Consider the following 22192-nt stretch of genomic DNA (forward strand, 5'->3'; position numbering starts at 1 on the left):
GATTAACTTAAAAAAAAAAAATAATACAGTATTTATTATACTCCAATAACAGGGTTTATTGGAGCATAATAAACCATTATGCTTAATAAACCAACATGGTTTATTGAATCCAACAAAAAACCATGTTACTTTATTGGAGCAGGAAAACCAGTTCGGTGACTTAGAAATTTCTTCCAGTTGATATTTCATTTCTTTCTATTTCTATACTTTTCAAGAAATTACAATACATGCTTCCGTCTCCTTGAACCCCTGTCGGCCTCGGCAGATGGCCGCTCACACTGAGCCTGGTTCTGCTGGAGGTTTCTTCCTGTTAAAAGGGAGTTTTTCCTCTCCACTGTCGCTACAAGCATGCTTAGTGTGAGGGATTGCATTTGAGTCAATGAGTCAATGCAATCAACTGGTTTTCCTTAGATAGAAAACTTTGTATCAATTTGACTGTATGATCTGGTTGAACTGGAAAGTGCCTTGAGATGACATGTGTTGTGAATTTGGCGCTATATAAATAAACTGAATTGAATTGATTTGAATGTCTTCTCAAAGATGCCATAACATCAGTAAATTGTATTTAAGCTTTTTGTTTTATTCAGGTGCTTCTAAACTCTCCCCTAGAACACATATTGCTCAGGTTTTATAAAGACCACCTGGGGATCATATATACCCTTTATTAGTTCAGTGTCCCTGTATTTACTACATGAGGGGCGCAACAAACAGTAGGAGAGTAAGAGCCAAGGAGCTTCACTGCATAGTTGACTTCATGTTGATGTCATAAAGATGTCGAGACTCATTGTTATCTATTATTGTCTCAAATTAAGCAGTCAAAGTAGTGGAACTAACTAAGGCGTTTTAAACATGGTGCTTTAAAACATTTGAACTATTTGATAAAAATATGTTTTATATTTCCGACCCAGCAGAGAGTTTGAGCTGAAATAGAACTGGTATTTAGAGTTTAAGCTATAAAGAAGAAATGTAATTCATCAAAACTTTTTGAACAAAATTCCAAGTCATAAAGTGAAGTTGTATAACTCTCATTTAATAAGTGAAGAGTTATTCATTTTGGCATATTTATGTCACATGGTGGTTCAAATCTAGTCTCTGCCACTTTATTTGAAACAGTAAACAATGTCAGAACTTGGATCTTTGCTCTAAATATATTTCAAGAATGGCTACAAGTCAAAGAAAAACATTCTGGGAATCTGAATCTACTGAAAAAAAAAGCTTGTTGTACTTTGGCTTCATTACTCTGTTGCAATATTATCCATTTCATTCTATTCCAGTTATATATCTAAAGCACTTTAGAAAAAAAAAAGATTAATCAAACTGCTGGACACAATAGTAAAATACTTATCATTCAATACAAAGACAAAGACAGACACACAAACTGTGTAAAAGCAAGAAAGCACAAGTTAATTTTGAAGCAAGATTTAGAAATAGCAAAACATTACATTTGTTTTTGGATGCAAAAGTGGTGCGATTCATAGTTTTGACACAGCAATTGAAGAATTGGGCTCACCTCTCTACTATCTCATATTTTTAGGGGTAACAAGAATCAAATAATCTGCTGGTGTCAGAGAGCTAAAGAGGAATGTAGTTGTTCAGATAGATGCAGAGGGGGGAAGATCACAAAGACATTTAAAAACAAGTACAATGACTTTAAAACCAATACAGTAATAAAGATAGGCTCATCTCTAATAACTCCACATGCTCATCCAGGAGGAGCATCTGTATACGGCAAAGTCAGTTGCTCAATGAAATCAGCTGGATTTCCTTAGATATACAACTTCTGACCCATCTTACTGTATGGTGTGGTTGAATTATCTCTATAAAGTGCCTTCAGAAGATTTGTGTTCTGAATTGGTTCTAAATAATAGGTTTAATTAAAATTTAAATGAGTTTCAGCTAAAATAAACTGGACTCAAAGTAACAGCCAAGCTGTCCAGCTTAACACCAAGGTTGGTCACTTCAGGTATCAAATATGGACCCAAGTTCACATGTAAGAATCCCAACAGCAAGACCTCTGTTTTAGAAGAGAACGGAAAATGTAAAGAAATCCAAGCTTTAATTTCCTTAATACAATTAAAAAGATTGCTTGCACAGAAGAAATGTTTTTTTTTAATTGGCACATAAATCTGGCTGTCATCAGCGTAGAAGGGAAAAGTAACATTGTGTTTAGGAAGGATGGATCCTAGTTGAAGTAGGTAGAATAGAGAAGGGGAAGGATATAGCCTTGAGGAACTCCATGAATAAATGGCTTCAATTTCAAGTTAAGTGTATTTAAATATAGTTTGGACTGGATACCATAATAATTGCACAAAGCTCCTGTTCCTAAACAACTCTTTAGACAAAATAGAAGACTCTGATGTTGATGCACATGCTAAAGGTACAGGAAGGCTGTGTTAAAGCTACCCTGTATTTCAAACATATAGCTCCAAATGTATACTGAGCACAATGAGAAAGATAAAAACTATAAATCTGAAAGAAAGTTACTCAGAATGAGTGAAACTATCTCTTCATATTGCAAGATAATTTAACTTTGTAAGATTTATTTAATTAATTAAGTAATTAAGTGTAAAATATGAAATAGTAAAGTTAATTTGTAGAAAAAGATAAATTAAATAACAACTTTAACTCTTATTATTGTTGTTTTTTGTAAATGAAATATTGTAAAGGAAAAATATAGACTAGTTTGAAGTGTTTGGGCTCATTTATATGAGGGTCCTGTTACAACTTTATTATTTCCAAAACAATACCGATATTGCAGGTATTGACAGATATCAATATTGACCTAATAAGATATCAGCACAAATCATACATAATTAAATTCCTCATTTTCTATTGTTGAATGTTAAAAAAGGCCTGATGAAGTGATATTACTCAAACAGAACTACAGTTAACAACAATAAGAACAACAGCCCCATGTATTATTAACCAGTGGACTAGATAACCCTAGATTTTCTAACAGCATCGTTACAGCTGAGATTTTGGATACATGCTAATATATTAGGACATTCGCTTCTTGGCTGATATTGAACCAATTTCTGGTATGATCAGATTAGTGGATCCCTAATTTTTATTTTGTAAAAAAAGATTATCTAATTTGGACCTGTTAGTCTTATGAAGTAATTTGGGTGACATCTGCTGTATTTTGGTAAGTTGTGGTCAGTAATTTAATTTTGCTATAAAATTTGCAGTTGATTGGGACAGAGGCTGAGATGGTTCTGGATCATCAAATGAAGCTATAGCATCAATGCACAGTGAAAAGATTATTTTGGGGAAAAAATATTTCGGATCTGTTTGATTTTCTCCTCTGTTGTTCCTACTAACATCACACGCCTCATTTTAATTATGTATACATTTTTTTTTATTCTCAGAAAAAGGGGGCAGCCATTCAACCAGGTCTTACTGGCTCTGCTTTCTGGCTGTCTCAGGACCAGCTGCTGGGTCTGCTTTGGCAGTGGACTGGAAACCACTACTTCAGATCATTTCTGACCAGTCAATTACTAAACAGACACAAAGAGATTATTTAGATCTGTCAGGCAACAGACTCCAAAAACTGAATCATTTTCTAATTTAATATCGCCTTCTCCAACTGAAGTATAAAACAATGTCTTGTTTGGCTGAATGGGTTTAGGAGAACATCTGTTGCTCAGTACTCTCCTCTTCTAGATTTATTTATTATATACTAACAGAAACCATGCTATGTATCTTACTGAGTGATACGTGTTTTACTTTCCAAGACTTTAATAGTGCTCTAATGGACTATTGACAACAGTGAGTCCAAAAAAACATCCTATGCAAGACAATAAAGAATATATTATTGCATCACAAATCAAAGCTAGACTATTATTAAACTCATGGATTACCTTCATTATGCTTTCTTCTAATGAGAAGATTAAAAGAGAGGTGAGTTATAAACAAGGGATGAAGAAAAATAAATAAAACAGTGGTTTACACAATGGTTTAGAGAAAAAAGATGGTTCATCATGACTGAAACATAAAGCTAAAATATTTTTTCTAATAGGCTTTTTAAAAAGTCCACATTTCCACATTAAAGAAATTGTAATAATTATCATAATTAACAGAAAAAAAAAACAAATTATGTGCAATTTATCAATTATAGGTTTTAAGTAGTAAGCTGAGTGATTGATATAAATAAACCTTTTAATAATGTTCCACTTTATTGAATATGATATTTACGTACATGCTGTATACAAAAAAATAAATATTTTAATGAATGCATAGCTTTTTTGTTTTATTTTTATGTTCTTTGCAAACAGAACAGACGGATGATCATGGGGAACATATCTTCCCAATTAGCTTTAAATGCATTTTGCCACAACAAACACAGGTGTAAAATGAATATCATGGTATTCCAGTGGTCAGAAGTGGTCAGAACTCTCTTTCCACTCATCATAGACATTGCTGTTATCTAAAACTGAGTATTTTATTATATATGAGTTATAGTCAGTGAAATGACTTCACACATGCATGTATTCACTCCTTTCTCGAATCCAGGGGTTCCCAAAGTTGGGCTCACGAGACACTAAGTGGGGATCACAAAATATTTTTTACAATAATTGTGATAAGATTCCTGAGTTATATAAAAGGCCAAACATAGAAATACTTAATAAATAAATGTACCATAAAACAAGTGGCTGTACCATTTCTATATTTATCTAATAAATTATTAAAATATTGAATTTATCATCAAATTCAAAGGTGCAAATACGTTTGCAATTAAAATGAAAATAATGATTTTATTTTATATTTATGAATAAATATAGAGTGAAATAAATTAACTATTTCACTAATTAAGTTTTTGGGTCATGAGGTGCAATGTTTTGGAACTTGTTCTCTAATGTAATCCTAAAACTTTTAATTGTTTTTGGGGATAAATATTTTTTGGTGCCTGTGGCGGCACAAAACCATGAGCTAACTTTGGTTTCTTTTTGCAGCTCAAAACAGGATTTGGCAGTTCTCAGCTGGACAGTCAATCAATGTAAATCAAATAAATTCCAAAAAATCAATAAGGAGAATTGAAAATTCATACTAGATGTAACATTTTTGGAGCCTGGGAAGAAATGCTGTTCTTAAACCAGGAGGGAAAGCCTTGTAAAAAAAAATGAAAACCTTTGGGATGCACTGAAGTTAGCAGCTGCCCACATTGATTCTGGAGAAGGGCTTTAATGGTGAAACATCACAAACAAGACGTTTGTTTGAAGGACATTTTACTTAATGTCAAACACAGTGGTGTCAGCATAATGGTTTGGAACTGTTTGGCTGCATTAAGGGCTGCTTAGTGGGGCAGTGGGTAGCACTGCTGTCTTGCAGCAAGAAGGTTCTGGGTTTGATTCCCAGCCTTCCTGCAAGGAGTGTGTGTTCTCCCTGAGCATGCATGGGTTTTCTCCAGGTACTTTAGCTTCCTCCCACAGTCAAAAAAAACATGACTGTTAGGTTAATTGGCTTCTCTGAATTCTCCTAAAGTGTGTGTGTGACTATGTGCCTGAATGATTGTTTGTCTCTCTGGTGACCTGTTCAGGGTGTACCCCGCCTCACGCCCATAGACAACTCCAAATAGGCACCCTGCACCCCTTGTTACCCTGCTTTGGATAAGCGTGACCGAAAATGGATGAATGTTTGGCTGCAAGTGGTACAGAGCAATCCCACACAAAAGACGAAAAATGTAAAACATCTGCTCAGCTCAGCAGTTAGATGGCCTTCTAAAAGTTCTGACCTCAACCATTTAAAGCACTAATGGACTGGTCTGTGGCAGGAAAAGAAACACCTTCATTTATGAACTCCTCCATCTCTGCCAGGAAAAGGTCTAAATTTATGCCAGAAGGTTGGTAATGGTTAGAAAAGTATACAGTTATCTATATAATAAAGGGTTTGTTTATAGATGAGAGTGAAGGTACATTTTTGATCCTACAGTATGCGGATTAGAACAAATCCAGAACAAATTCAAAGCTGTTTTTGAAAAATCAATTATGTGATAAAATATTCTTTGTAAAAGATAATATTTTTAAGCCAAAACTAAACATAAACTGACTGACATAAACATCTGAATCCAGCTTAATTTCTATATTTTTACTGATTTCTCAGTGGTAACTTTGTGGCGAAATGCTCATTCCACTCTATAGTCAGATCAAATCAACACCAAAAGATTATTCTTGATAAAACTTAGTCTGAAATTGTAATGAAAGAAAGGAGGCTTTACTAGTATGAATAATTAACAACAGAATTTTTGTATAGTGCTTCATTTCATTCAATATTAATAAAAACAAGCGCCTGAAGATGATGTATGACATCAGAGACTGATAAAGCTGAACTAAGGAAGTCAGACACTCCCTGAAGACCGGTGTAGCCTTTTTCTAAGCTGCTCTACTAACTGATAGTGACATCAAAGTAGAAATGTGAATGAACGGTAGAAATAAAGGAGTGGATGTGTCTCAGACTGCCTTCTTTTTTCCTTTTCAATCTGCCAAAGGACGTCCAGACTGCCACTCCTACCTTGCTCCACATGGGTATTTCTGTGCATCATAAAGGTGGCAAACAGACATCTTATGGCCCAGTCTAAAACATACCAACATTCATTTATTTTTAGTCTAAACAATCAGACCTTCACACAGATGTTTCAGTTTTTCATACCTGCCAGTGTCTTATGTAACAGATCTCTTCCACAGCCCTCTGACTCGCAAACCCACCCAACCTCACACACAAACACACACACCAACACATTCATTGACACTCAGACACATGCGTCAGCCTGCTAAGCCTTTGTTTTACCTCTGCAGGTGTTCCTCCTCTTTCTTTATCTCCACCTGTCTTTTATCCCGTTGATTTATCCCGTCTGTTTTCTCCTCATCACATTCCTATCTCTATCTTTTCTTTATCTCAGCATCTTTGCAGCTCTGTCGTCTGTCTCATTCCTATTCTAAAGTCTTGTATTGCATTGGATCTGCAGTGGTACATAAAACACACCCTTCAGAGCTCTGTCTCCAAACCCTGCCTTCTTACCGTTCCTGCTCACTGATTGGTTCATCATCAAAGATGACATCAGCCTCCTTCATCACAGCCTCCCTCTCCTCTCCATCTATTCCCTCGGTGGCTCCTGCCCCTCCCTTCTACTTTACATCCACCTCTCATGGTCCAATATCCTGCTTTTCATTTTTACTAATAGTGAACTGGTTAGCTGGTTAGAATACCAGTGGGAAAAACATGAGTCTCTGTAGTATCTTTAAAATGATGCCACACTGTGTCTCTGTGTTTGTGACATTAAACTTAGTGTTAGTGTTAAGTGTGTTGAATAACCAATAAATTAGCTTTAGTTATTTTCAGAAATAAAAAAAAATTTGTTTCCATCTATTTATTTATCATTTAATCTGTTTTTCAGATTTGTTTTATTTATCTATTCGTAAAATGAACCATAAGCATATTAACTTAGGTGCTTCCTATTCATTTTAATAGAGAATTTGCTTCCTGCACTGTTGGAAATACGCAATCATATTTTATCCATACTGATTAAGTAAATTTAATCATTGTTCATTTCGACATTTTTTGCATATCATAAACACATTTTTGAGTTATACTAATCTTATTATTCAAGGATTTCAGTGTAAATGCATCAAAGCTCAACAATTTTTTTTGCATGTTTATTTTAATTGCTCTGTTTACATTATTCCCTTTCTGTTATCTGCAGAAATTCCCTTGTGTTTTAACTAGTCATAAATGCTGAGAATGGATTTTGGTGATTTGTTATTTTAGGACCTGTAGTGTTTATTATACAGTTGCTGTTTAGCTATAAAGGTCTTTTTTTTTTTTTTTTTTTTTTTTTTGAGGATTATTGTATTTTACTACATGTCCAGGAAGATTCTCAGTCATCCAGGTCATGGTCAAGCTTGAAAAATTCAGTTTAGGTAACTGGATGGGATTTTTTTTCCATAGCGACTGGTGAGTCATCATTTTCTGTTTCTAATTGTAATATCGTGTCTTGTGGTTGAAGCCCATCGGCCTGTGATTTTCTCGTTCCTATAAAAAAGGAATATATGAAAGTAAACATGCTGGTACCACTGAATGTTCCTGCTTTTTAAGATCTAAAATAAATCACAATGCAACTTAATGTCAGAGTATACTTTGCATATATTTATGTTGTTTTATGTATCTGTCATTATCATATAAGTAATAGAAAAAAAAAATTAAGTAGGATTTTCTTCGTAAAAAGACAATTAGCTTTGTTATTGGGATGTAAGATTTTGTCCTGTAAAGTCAGGGACCACATCCGGTTCTTTGTTACACTCCCTGCGTTTATTACCCCCTCCTGCTTTCAGTTATATTGGCAGCTGCTTTAATTCTGGCAGCTTTTTGAAGCTGGGTGCAATATGGCATCCCATTTGTGCATTTTTTGTCAAACACGTTCGTAGCCTTATGATCATCGTTGTGAATGCCCCCCGCAGTTGGATGTGGCTCGTTTGATAAAGGATGTGGCAACCCCATGTGGTGCAGCTGATCTTGCTCTGCACGGGCATATGCTGGTCTGGAAGAGTGAGTCTGAGGGAAAAAAACATTAAGAAACGCTTCTCCAGCATGCCAGACATAGGGCATTAATCAGTCTGGAGAAGACAAGGTACGTAGACAGAGTTCCCAGCATGAAAACTTCTGCAAGTCAGCGTAGCCCAGGTTATATCCGGCTGTACCCTGCCGGAATAAGTTGAAAATGTCCATTTACTGGAGATTTCACAAAAACTCTAACCAGAAAAAAAACAGTAATGGTGCATCATTTAGTATAAACAGTTAGCCACAAAGCCAAAGTAGCAGTCTCCTGAACTAACAGATTAAAATCCTATCTTAATACAGCCGAAGCTTAAAGTAACAAACCTTATTTTCTAAATAGTTGTTAAAGTAAACTTTAGTCTAAAGGGAAAAAACATAAATCGGTTCAATGGACCAATCAGTTACACTCTTCTGTTAGTGCATATCATCATAAAATGATGATTTAGTGTTATATGTCCTGTACAGGGGTTTTAATAGGGCACTTTCAGGGCACTGGTCCCTTTTGGTCCCTGGCTAGAGCCATCCATGAACATATTAGGGGATTTATTTATTAGTGCAACCCTTTCTCAAAATCAAAGCAGATGACGAAATTACTATTTACAACATTCACAAAATTGGAATAATTGCCAATTTTAGAATAACTGACTCTTTTGAAAAAACTTTGTGGTTCAATATCAGTTCCAAAAAAGTCGTGCCATGATTAGAGAGAATCTCAATACAGAGAGATCAACGACACCCGTCACCATGGCTCAGCATTTATTAGACTTCTCTCTGAACCAGTGATGAGGATGGACTGAGCTGCCAGCAGCCCTGACTGCATCCTCACTGAACAATGGTGGGATCAGCATAAAACACAAAAACAAAAATACAACTGAAAAAAAAACCCTTTTGCTGTGCATCTGAACCACAGTGTGCTGTTGGTATCGAAGTAACATACCGCACTAGCTTACATGACAATAGATGGTTGAGATTAGCAGTGTATGACCAAGCAGATGAACAACAGTAGGAGGCAGTTATTTCTGTTAAATATATATTATTATATTTCCAATATGTTTTGTTTCCTCAAAAAACACATTTTGAAGGAAATACTGTTAAACAAATTGATGCTTTGGAAAATATCCACATAAACTGTCACAAGGGAACCAAACGAAAATTTGCAGGCAACTCGAATTTGAAAACAAAAACAACAAAAAAATAAGATACATCTACACCGGTTTAGGTATTTCTTTATATTTTAAAGTATTAATCATAAGGAAAATGCGATTTATCTTTCCTTCACTTCTTTTACTGGCTTTTTGAACCTAACATCAATGGAAAATTAATTTTATGAATCCTAAAGTAAAATTCTTTGCTGAATTTGTAACTTTTCAGGAATGAAATCTAAATAAGTTATTTTTTCTTCAAATGAGTGCATTTTGTCTTGAATTGAGGGGCCAATAAGAAAATAACAATTTATATTTAAAATAAGAAAAAACTGTTGCATGTCTTATTTTAAGTGTAAATGATCAAACTGTCTTATTTTACTGTAATGGTAGAAATACTAATAGATCATTCTTTTTACCTGGATTCATATATTCCAAATTGATTCAAGCTGTAGAGAAGCACACAACAAAAGAAGAGTTTAATCTTCTTTTATGACTTGAACGTTTGAACGAAGGGAAGCCTGTCTTGGTTTTTGGAGTTGATTGAATGGGTATTGGTGGACAGTCACTGTGCAGGACACAAGTATTTTATTAGTTCAACAAATAAACATCTCATTCATCTCTGGGAGTTTCACCTTCGCATAGATATGTATAAAATAATGAAGTATTCATCCTCATGTTCTATGTTTTTTTTACTCAGAAGCTGCAGGCTGTGTGCCACTGAAACTTTTTGAGAGTCAAGACACATAGTACTGCACCTCTGACCAGCAGAGTAACTTTAATGTCAAGTTTGCTGGTGATACCACAATGGGGCTAATTTCAGGAGACCACCTACAGGGATGAGGTTGAGCAGCTATCAGTTTGGTTCAGGGAGAAAACAATCTGCTCCTCAATGCCTCCAAGACAGAAGACCTCACAATAGACTACAGGAAAAAAGAACAAATATTCCACCACTAATTATCTGAGTAGAGCGTTTGGAGAAGGTGGCTGGTTTCTGTTTCCTGGTACACACTGAGCAGGACGTCATGTGTAACATTAAAACCTTGTAGCTGACAAAAAAAGCACTTCCTGAGGGTTATAAGGAAGAACAACATCAAGCAGCAACTGCTAATGTCCTTGTACAAGTGCTCCAGAGAGAGAACATGCTAATTTACTGCATCTGTGCTTCCAAAAGGGGAGCCCAAAAATCATTGGCTGACCTCTACCCTCACTGGGCTGACTTAAAAAGCAAAGAATATCCTAAAAAAAAAAAAACATATCAGAAAAGACACTTCTCACTGTGAACACTTTCTGTTTGCACTGTTGCCTTCTTGCAGTGGTTTCAAAACTACACACATTTGTTACTTAAGTAGATGTATAGATACTGCAGTTTAAAAACACTCTGGTAAATGTTGAACTCAACTTGACCTCTTTACTCAAGTAAAAGTGAAAAAGTATGTGCTCCAAAAACTACTGAAAGTATAAAAGTATAAAGTAACCTTTAAAAAAGAAACAACCAGATGCCACTAGATGAACTGAAAGCTAAATTTTACAGCAATTTTGAAAAATTCTTTGAGATAGGGCCAAGGATGAGGGAGGTCTTGTTGGTCTCCATCTCCCGATACGCTCTCATCTGTGTTCGACCTTTCAGACATTTCAACATCTTTTTCTGAATCCTACATTGTAGCATGGCATAGACAATTCAGGTTTGTAGTTTGAAGAACACCTGCTTGCTTCTGATGGTTTCCTTTAGCTAACCAATGAGTGTTTGCGTTATGACTCATCCAATTACACTAGTTTTCAGTTTTGTATGGCGCCAATGTTCTGCATTGGATGGAGCACATGACATGAAATAAATATTTATAAACATTAAACCGAAGCCAAGAGTAACGAGTAACGTTTGTTTTTAAAAAAAGTAAGGAAAAGAAAGTACAGATACTTGTGTGAAACTGTAGAAGTCAAAAGTAGGTAGAAAAATAATTAATGGAGTAAAGTATAGATATCTAAAAAGTGTACTTAAGTACAGTAACAAAGTATTTGTACTTCGTTACTTGACACCTCTGGTAGACAGTACAAGAAGAATTAATTGAATCACCACTAATCATCGATTCAGCAGTGCTCAGTGGTGCAGCGGGTAGCAACGCTGCCTTGCAGCAAGAAGGTTTCGGGTTTGATTCCCTGCCAGGGGTCTTTTTGCATGGAGTTTGCATGTTCTCCATGTGCATGTGTTGGTTCTCTCCAGGTACTACGGCTTCCTCCACAGTCCAAAAACATGACTGTTAGGTTAATTGGCTTCTATAAGGTGTGAGTGTGTGCGTGAATGGCTTTTTGTTCTGTTTGTCCCTGTGTTGCCCTGTGATGGACTAGTGACCTGTCCAGGGTGCACTCCGCCTCTTGCCCAGTAGACAGCTGGAGATGGACACCAGCACCCCTTGTGACCCCAGCTGTGATAAAACGTGACAGAGAATGGATGGATAGACTAATCAATTCAGAGACGGTTTTTATTCTTAAGCTATAAATAAATTTTTGTGCATTCAAAAACAACACATAAATCCACATGTGTGTAGGAATTTCTATGTGTAGGCTATTTCTTTTTTATTTCTTTTTATTTTTTACAGTTATTTGTAATGCTATGTGTGAGTTAGTTACTATAACTATTTATTTATGTATATATATATATATATATTTAGCACGGAGTAATGGCATTTTAAATGCGCTCTTCATGTGACCATGACTTTGAAGATCCAATATGATATCAGGAGTTGGATTTGACTGAAATGAGGTTGCCTTCTCCGGGATTTACACCCACATGAGGTTTATATGTAAGCTACAGTCGGTCATGGTTTGTTAGCGTTTGTGATGTGCCAGTACCACATCCTTCATGATCGTCAACATGTGTAAGGTCAGTGCTGTGTACCTGTAATCATTCTGATTCTTATTTTTTGGTGCTGGTGCTATTCTAGCAATGGATGTTACTGACTCAGGATGGACAGATGAACAGCAGGCAGGGAGTAGATATGGGAGCTGATGCTGTCTGGTCTAGAGGTCTCCCCCTAGGTTAGCTTCTGTGTGTGTCTCTCCATCTCTCTGGCTGTAAATGTCGTCCAATGTTGTGACTTAGGGATGTGGCAGTGCCCATGATAAATATATGTCCCGTCGTTGAGCAACCTCGCCTTTCCTCCTGAAGTTCTCTCTTATTCTGACCCTGTTAGTTTCCATGTTTTCTCCAGCTTTCCTTCTATCCTCGCTTTCTGTATAGTTAGGTCTGATCCTTTTTGTCCTACTTGCTCTCCTGACCTAAAAACCCTGTTTTCTTTTTTTTTTTTTTGTTGAATGGGGACTTTCATTAGCTGGTGACACAACCCTTAGCTTCATACTTCAAGCCATTTTTGGGGGGACTAAAGTTGCCCATACAAACATCATTAGAGTCAGAGAAACTGTGAAGCTATCAGTATCAAAACCAACAAGGTAATCCAATATATTCCAGTTTAGGAGTTTCAAGACAGTGAAAATGATTTCCTGAGCTTGTAAAATAATCTCCATATATTTCTTATTGTAACATGTTACCATTGTTTAGATCTGTTTAATGGGTCTAAGTTTAGGTCTATCCTTTCAATTAAACATATCAAAAAACAGTCTAACATCGGATCTGCTGAGAATAAATAATGATTGTTTATGTGATGGAGAGGGATTTTTGGTGTTTAAGTTCATATAATCTGTGCAGTGTCCAATTTTCCAGTTGAAGAAGTATTAAACAACAATGAGGAAAGTACCTTTTAATGCAACATACATGTGGAATAGTCCTGATAAGACTACAGACACACCCTGTGACAGAAGCAGATCCTAGGATGGACCATTCTTAAACTGCAGTATTCACCATGATGTTTTTATAGAAAAGAAATCTCTGATTTTTTTCCCCACATCCAGATCTTTTATCTTTCTCTTATTTTCATGTTCTGATCTTCTGCTCAGCAAATTGAGTTTCTTTCCAAGCAGCTATCTGGTCCATTATCTCCTCCACACAAGTGGGCTGTTTTTCTCCTCCTTTAATTCCATACATTTCCTCCATCCTTCTTCACTAAAGCTTTAATTCACTTAACCCCTGTGTTTGTGTGTGTGTGTGTGTGTGTGTGTGTGTGTGTGTGTGTGTGTGTGTGTGTGTGTGTGTGTGTGTGTGTGTGCAGGAGAGATAGGGTGGTTTAAAACGTAACGATCAATAAAATAGATGATGATCATGGTCGGTTCGTGTCCTTGTCTCATGTCTGGCATTGTCTGGGACATATCATCAATACGCTGAGACGTCTGTAGGGATGATGTTTACAATAACTGACTCTTCTTGACTAGAAGACAATACACCTAGAAACACACATACACACTCTTAAATCAGAGAGAAGATGCTGAGAATGAATATTTTAAAGGACTGAGCCTTACAAGATTTAAAAAGTCTTAAGATATTAATGTTCTTCTTTGACCGCTAGAAAAATGTATTGGTGATTTTTTTTTTTATGCAATGAATGATATCGCTTTGTCAAGTGATCAGTGATCACTTATAAATAAGTTAAACATGTAGATTTAAGCTAAAGAGCTTGACACAGGCCTCAACCACACCTCAAATCACCCATTATTCTACTTATTCTCTGTTCCCTCATCTTTCACAGTCTGTCATGTTTTTTTAACGCCACCCCTCCTTTACCATTAACCGGATCTCCCTTCCTCTCGCTTCCTGCTCCTCTTCCCTTCCCATCCCCCTCATCCTTTCCATACTTCTTAGTCTTCATCTCTGTACACTTTTCTATGTTGCAGGTTACATCTGCATTGACTTTGGAGAAAATAACAAAACAAAAGCTTATCCTGAGGACTAGACCACAACATTGTCAAGCTTTCATCAGTAGTTTTCCCAGGTTTCCCCCTTCCTTCATTAAATCTTTAAATATGGTTCTTAGTTGCAACATAAAATTAGGTAGGGATACCAAACACTGTACATTCATAGTTATAGCAGGGCCTGTTTACAATATAGGAACACACTGGTTCATCTGCCATGTTCTTTAATAAAGAACTTTTTTATAATTTCTCTATTATTTCTTTGCTTGTTGAATATCCTGGCAGCATCTTCTAACAGGGGTCTGTCTACATCCTGGCATTGCTCTCCATAGACCTGGCTGTCTTGCTGCTGTTGGAAATAAAATGCTGACAGTCTGGTTTATTTCGACGGCTTCTGTTGCAAAAGAAAAATATACTCTGTGCCCCTGCTTAGCTACATACAATTAGTTTAATCTTCTCACATGGATGTCTGCAAAACTCTATCATTTCAAAGCCATACAGGTGCTGGTCATAAAATTAGAATATCATGAAAAAGTAGATTGATTTCAGTAATTCCATTTAAAAAGTGAAACTTGTATATTATATTCATACATTACATACAAACTCATATATTTCAGATGTTTTTTTTGTTTAATTTTGATGATTACAAATGACAACAAATGAAAATCTCAAATTCATCATATCAGAAAATTAGAATATTGTGAAAAGGTTCAAAATTGATGGCCCCTGGTGCCACACTCTAATCAGCTAATTAACTCAAACCACCTGCAAAAGCCTTTAAATTGTCTTTCAGTCTAGTTCTATAGGCTTCACAATCATGGGGAAGACTGCTGACTTGACAGTTGTCCAAAAGACGACCATCGACACCTTGCACAAGGAGGGCAAGACACAAAAGGTCTTCGCTAAAGAGGCTGGCTGTTCACAGAGCTCAGTGTCCAAGCACATTAATAGAGAGGCGAAGGGAAGGAAAAGATGTGGTCGAAAAAAGTGTACAAGCAAGAGAGATAACCGCACCCTGGAGAGGATTGTGAAACAAAACCCATTCAAAAATGTGGGGGAGATTCACAAAGAGTGGACTGCAGCTGGAGTGAGTGCTTCAAGAACCACCACACACAGACGTATGAAAGACATGGGTTTCTGCTGTCGCATTCCTTGTGTCAAGCCACTCTTGAACCACAGACAGCGTCAGAAGCGTCTTGCCTGGGCTAAAGAGAAACAGGACTGGACTGCTGGTGAGTGGTCCAAAGTCATGTTCTCTGATGAAAGTAAATTTTGCATTTCCTTTGGAAATCAAGGTCCCAGTGTCTGGAGGAAAAGAAGAGAGGCACTTCATCCACGTTGCTTGAAGTCCAGTGTAAAGTTTCCACAGTCAGTGATGGTTTGGGGTGCCATGTCATCTGCTGGTGTTGGTCCATTGTGTTTTCTGAGGTCCAGGGTCAACGCAGCCACATACCAGGAAGTTTTAGAGCACTTCATGCTTCCTGCAGCTGACCAACTTTTTGGAGATGCAGATTTCATTTTCCAACAGGACTTGGCACCTGCACACAGTGCCAAAGCTACCAGTACCTGGTTGAAGGACCATGGTATCCCTGTTCTTAATTGGCCAGCAAACTCTCCTGACCTTAACCCCATAGAAAATCTATGGGGTATTGTGAAGAAGAAGATGCAATACACCAGACCCAACAATTCAGAAGAGCTAAAAGCCACTATTAGAGCAACCTGGGCTATCATAACACCTGAGCAGTGCCACAGACTGATCGACTCCATGCCACGCCGCATTGCTGCAGTAATACAGGCCAAAGGAGGCCCAACTAAATACTGAGTGCTGTACATGCTCATACTTTTCATGTTCATACTTTTCAGTTGGCCAACATTTCTATAAATCCTTTGTTTTTATTGGTCTTCAGTAATATTCTAATTTTCTGATATGATGAATTTGGGATTTTCATTTGTTGTCATTTGTAATCATCAAAATTAAACAAAATAAACATCTGAAATATATGAGTTTGTATGTAATGTATGAATATAATATACAAGTTTCACTTTTTAAATGGAATTACTGAAATCAATCTACTTTTTCATGATATTCTAATTTTATGACCAGCACCTGTAGAAGTTAATGTTGATATGATGATGCCACAAAAAAGTGCTATTTATATTTTACCCACCAGGTGGAGCTCTAATCTAGATAATAGTGCATCTTCGTACTTTGTGGAATCATTTTATATATATCCTTAGAAGAACAAAGTGAAGAAACTTTCAGAGTGAATTTAAAGATTAACTTCAGAAGTAAAACTTCCTGAGAAGTTTGGATCTATTTTGGGTTTTCTTGATCTGATAAACTGTGGTAGCAAGGGAGATTTTCCTCTGAGGAATCATTAAGCTGTGCACGTCAGACTGTGGTTATGATGGTGGGAAGGCTGTTGTTCTAAATGGTCGTCATTCAACTTGACAGACAGAAGAAGAAATTGATTTACATGCTTCTACTTTATATGATTAGAAACAGGGGGCCTTTCTTCATTGAGTTTGCATATTCTTATGCTTCAGTTCTATATGGAAGCATGTCTTAAGTTCTCTTCATGTGCTCAGTCAAAAAACATGACTGTGAGCTTAACTGGTTGCTCATAATTTCCCTTAGGTATGAGTGCGTATGCATGGTCATGTGTCTTTCTGTAGCCCTGTGAATGACAGGAAAAGAATCCATAGAGTTTCCTGTGTCTTGCCAAAAGACAGCTGGAAATAAACAGCAGTGGTGCAACCGTGCAAACACAAACGAGCCTAGATGGTGGATTGATGGATAACAGGCTGGTGACCACATCTGATAAATGATTATCAATAACGGTCAGATATCAATAAACACAAATAAAGACATAAATAAATGCCAGATTCTGACCCTTCCTATTTTCTCATTAATCATGAACATCAGCAAAATGATGGGAAATGAAACTCTAAACTTTACAGTAATGGGATTGATTAACAGGGGATATGTAATTATAAGGAAACAGACTTGATAGCAGCATTAGGGAAACTTTTTGGTCATAAAGAAACTTTGATTGATGTGTTTTGGACCAGACAGGAGTTTCTAAAAATGGATTTAGGTTAAAGTTGATGAAGAATAGAATAGAATAGAATAGAAAATATCTTTATTATCCCACAATGGGGAAATTCTGGTGTTACAGCAGCAAAAAGATGATAGAAAAAAGGTGGAACCTTAGAAAAATTTATAAGAATTAACTAATAATGAAGAGTTAAAAGATAAGCAATAAAATACTGTACAGATTACACTGAATATGTTATACCAGAGATGGCAAAAGTACTCACTTTCCGTACTTGAGTAAAAGTACAGATTCTTGTGTTCAAAAATACTCTGGTAAAAGTGGAAGTACTGATTAAACTTCTTTACTCAAGTAAAAGTAACAAAGTACAGGCTTGTAAATTTACTTAAAGTATAAAAGTAAAAGTAGAAACCACTTTTTTCATGCCGTTGCCTACATTTTAAATGGATGTCTGCCAATAGGACTAGATCTACGTTGTGTTCATTTTCAATCATCTCGCCGTCCATGCTACTATGCCAACGCCACCGCCACCAAGCTGCAATGATTTGCCGTGAATGAATACCGCCCAATCTGTCGATTCATCTTGTAGTGGTGCGTCAAATGCAACGTAGATTCCCATCCAATTAGATGGAATTTGGTATTGATGACGTGAAAAATAATAACGGTAACTCCTTTGAAATGATTCAAAACTAAAGTAACGAGCCAATTTTTTAAAATGTAAGGAGTAGAAAGTACAGATATTTGTGTAAAAATGTAAGTAGTAGAAGTAAAAAGTCGCCATAAAAATAAGTAGTAAAGTAAAGTAAAAATATCAGAAAAATCTACTTGAGTACAGTAATGAAGTATTTGTACTTCGTTACTTCCCATCTCTGTGTTATACCTCCATCCTGTTGATGAGTGTAATTGAGAAAAACATGTCAGGAGCTGCAGCAGTATCAGTAGCAGTAAATTAGCAAACTCTCATTTCTTTTAGAAATACTGGAGAAGATCTCTGCAAGAATCTCTCAAGAGAAGAGTTAAGAGTGAAGTGAATATGGGGAGGGAGGAATTGGTTTCCATGCTCCTCAACTTTTTAACCAAATGCATAAAAACATTAGAGATGCAGAACCAGATGCTTTAAATCTAAACTGAAAATATCAGAGTGTGTTTAAGACACAGGCTGTAAAGCAGGGGTCAGCGTCAAAAGATGGAACAGTGGTTCTAAAAACTTGATTTTTATTTCATAGCTTTTTTTCTATTGGAGCGATATAATCTTCCTGTGTGATTTGAACTGAGATGAGATCTGAAGATCAGACGGATGTTCTACAGCAATTCAGGTTGTTTTCTTTTTTCTAGAGCAAAAGTAGTAAATAGAGATCTAGGTGGAGTGAGAGGGCTGGATTAGAATGAGACAGATTTAAAATCTATCTTTGCCAGGTGGTCTCAGTGGTCCGTTTAGACTGTAAGATGATGAGTAGATACTGCTGGAGAGAAAGAAGCGAAACAAGAACAGCCCAAGCTTCAGAACAGATGGAAACAGGAAGGGAGGGAGAGGAGGAGGAGAGAACAACTAACCACCCTGGGTTTACAACAGCATGTCACATCATTTAGCTTATTGACCCTGAGGAAAACCCCAGAAACAAACTATTCTAGTTATTAACAATAAGTAAGATGTGTTTTTTTTTTTAAACCTAAAGAGGCAATAATGTGGAAAGATAGAAAAAGATTCATAAATATATAATAAATTATCCTTTATTGCTCTTAGGATGAGAGTTGATATGAACCCTGTTTTAGCAGATGTTTTGTTTATTTGTTCATTTTTAGTTGATTCCACTAGAAAAAAAAATGGAACAACTTTGTGCATTTTAAGAAAAATATTAAACCAAACAACAGAGAAAATTTTAATTCAACATACTCATTGACCTTGAGACAATTAAACATTGATTCCCATTAAAAAAACTAAATAATATTTGTTACCATTGGTTACATTACAGTCCATCAGTCAGGCGATAGATTGATTTATTGATATATTTTCTGATTATTCCATCATCTATTCTTCAGTAAATGTTTTTGGATATTAAATAAACAACAGTTTAGATTTTTGCTGAGTGGGTTGAATCATCTCCTAAAGTGTTTTAGAACCCGGTGACTTATATAAGGTTTCTTTTTGGGTTTTAGGAAAATTTTCACCCTCTCTTAAATCATCAAGGTTGGAATAAAAACAGAAAGACAGAAAGAATATTGCACAATGTTAAAATGTCAGAGTTTAACCCAATAGAAATGTCAATGCATCTTCAATTATACTAACTGACGTTCCCAGTGTTCCCTGGGAAAACTTGTACACAATACAGTTTATTCTGTTTTCAATGTCATTAAAACCTCTTTAGAAGGCTCCCTCCCCACTAGCCGGCTCCTGCTGGTTCCTGACACTTATTAATGCGGTTCCCTTAAGGGGCCTCGACTCCCGCAGTCACGACCGCAGTCATAGTGTAGAAACACATTACAGCCTGGTATCAGCAGGATCAAGCTGCACACTCTCAAACATCTCGTAACTCCCAATCTGCTAATTTACCTCACCAGGCAGTCTTTGTTGTTGTTTGACATACAGTAACCTTTATCAAAGAAATATTGTTTCTTGGTCTGCTTTCTGACCCCCCTGCTAAGATTATTCTACTTACAGAATTAAGTAAGAACACTTACTCCCACTATTTTATATATCATGCATGTTATGGCTACAAGACATTAGAAATTGTGACAATGGCAATGATAAACATTAATAGGTGTGCCTTTTTGCTTTTTCCTGCATGTTTTCTCATTTGAGCTTTCATTGGTCTGTGACCTTTAGCATTTTGGCCATTGGAGTCTGGTTTTAGCATCTGTATTTAATTATGCACTATATATTTAATATCAGCATGAAAAAAGCACCAGTTTATAACAGAAAGAAATAATATCTGCCATTCAAACAGTCCTTTTCAATAATAATATTGCATGCTCAGATCTTACAATATTCATGATATATTGTGTATATTTATTAGTGGGCTATTAATAGATTTTACTTATTTGCAATAATATTGAAATCATAAAACATGTAAATATAGCCTGTTATAAGCAAACATTCAATCTGAAAGACTCTTATCATCCTCACCTGGACCACCTGCTGATGTGTCGCCGATCGACATCAAGGCAACACCCCCTCCGCAGCCAATCATCATTCAAGATCCCTGCCTCACTTAGGGTATGCTCAGTCCCACTGATCCTCTGACGTATTCCAACACAAGTGTCTGAGCCTCGGGGAGAAGACTACTCTTAATTTGTTTTCTAATGGATTCATCCAAAAGAATTTTGCTTAGATCTGCGCCTAAGAACTAATTTTATTCATATAAAATCTTTCTAATTGCAACTTCTCTCTGTGCGAGTCTCCCCAAGTAAAAATATTGTTGATTTTATTTTCATTTTTTTGACATCTTATGAAAATTACGGTGGCTGAGAAGTGCAAAACACATTTACAATTCAAAAACACATTAACAAATAAAAAACAAAATAACATTTGAAGAAACAAAATTATATTTTACGAAACAATTTATTTTTGAAAAAAAAAGTTACAATTTTTAAAAACACATTTACATTTTAGCAAACAAATTTACATTAACAAATAAACAAAATAACATTTGAAGAAACAAAATTATATTTTATGAAACAATTGTATTTTTGAAAAAAAAAGTTTAAATTTTTAAAAACACATTTACAATTCAAAAACACATTAACAAATAAAAAAAAAAATAAAATTTGAAGAAACAAAATTATATTTTATGAAACAATTTATTTTTGAAAAAAAAAGTTTAAATTTTTAAAAACACATTTACATTTAAGGAAACAAATTCACATTTTAAATAAGTTAGATTTTAGGTGAGAGAAAGTTTCATTTTAGAGAAAAAAAATACATTATAGGGAAACAAATTTACATCTAAAAAAAAATTGACCGTTCGGAAACACTTGTACAAGTGCAAAGACAAAACTGCAAGTGGCAAAACACATTTACATAGCCAAAAACAAATTAACAAAAGACGGCTACACGGAAAGGGAATGTCCCAGTGGCCGGATGTGACGTCACGATTACCCTGACTTGTAGTACAAACAGCTCAATCTGTAGTCCTCCTGCTTCACGTGAAAAATCAGCGGCGATTTTAGATGGAAAGAATTGCACTGAAGCTGTTTTTCTTAAGTTTACGCTAACCGAACAATGTTTTCAGCCAATTTACACCATTTTGTTCTTCGTGCGGACGGTCTCTGGAACTTTTACGGGACACGGTACAAGGTGGCAGGACCAAGCAGCAGGGCCGAGCTCAATTCGTGGCAGTGGCTGCGGCAGAGCCTGCCATCGGAGAGGCCGATGGTGGCCGCTGCCGGCAGAGCCTGCCATCGGAGAGGCCGATGGTGGCCGCTGCCGGCAGAGCCTGCCATCGGAGAGGCCGATGGTGGCCGCTGCCGGCAGAGCCTGCCATCGGAGAGGCCGATGGTGGGAGTCAATCTGGTACCTACACCGGCAGAGCTTGCCATCGGAGAGGCCGATGGTGGCTGCTGCCGGCCGAGGCCACTTATTCGCAGATAAAGTACTCCGTTCCATCAAGTAAATGTGACATTAAAAAAGTTTTAATGCAGTTTATTAAG

The 22192-nt window shown here is 36.3% G+C and overlaps 1 protein-coding gene across 4 annotated transcripts in view; it reads right to left on the reverse strand.

Moving 5' to 3' along the window:
* LOC119799386 (neural cell adhesion molecule L1.1-like) overlaps positions 1–6999 on the reverse strand; it is a 67258-nt gene extending 60259 nt beyond the window's left edge. For 3 of the 4 annotated variants that reach the window (XM_038309237.1, XM_038309234.1, XM_038309235.1), the window contains exon 1: positions 6784–6999. The gene's annotated coding sequence lies outside the window, so the exon portion shown is untranslated. The remainder of the gene's footprint in view (positions 1–6783) is intronic. The other variant, XM_038309236.1, reaches the window with a different exon arrangement.
* Between the last annotated feature and the right edge of the window lie 15193 nt (positions 7000–22192).

Source organism: Cyprinodon tularosa, unplaced genomic scaffold, assembly GCF_016077235.1.
Source record: "Cyprinodon tularosa strain WSP-4 unplaced genomic scaffold, ASM1607723v1 ctg66, whole genome shotgun sequence".
NCBI classification, from domain to species: Eukaryota; Metazoa; Chordata; class Actinopteri; order Cyprinodontiformes; family Cyprinodontidae; genus Cyprinodon; species Cyprinodon tularosa.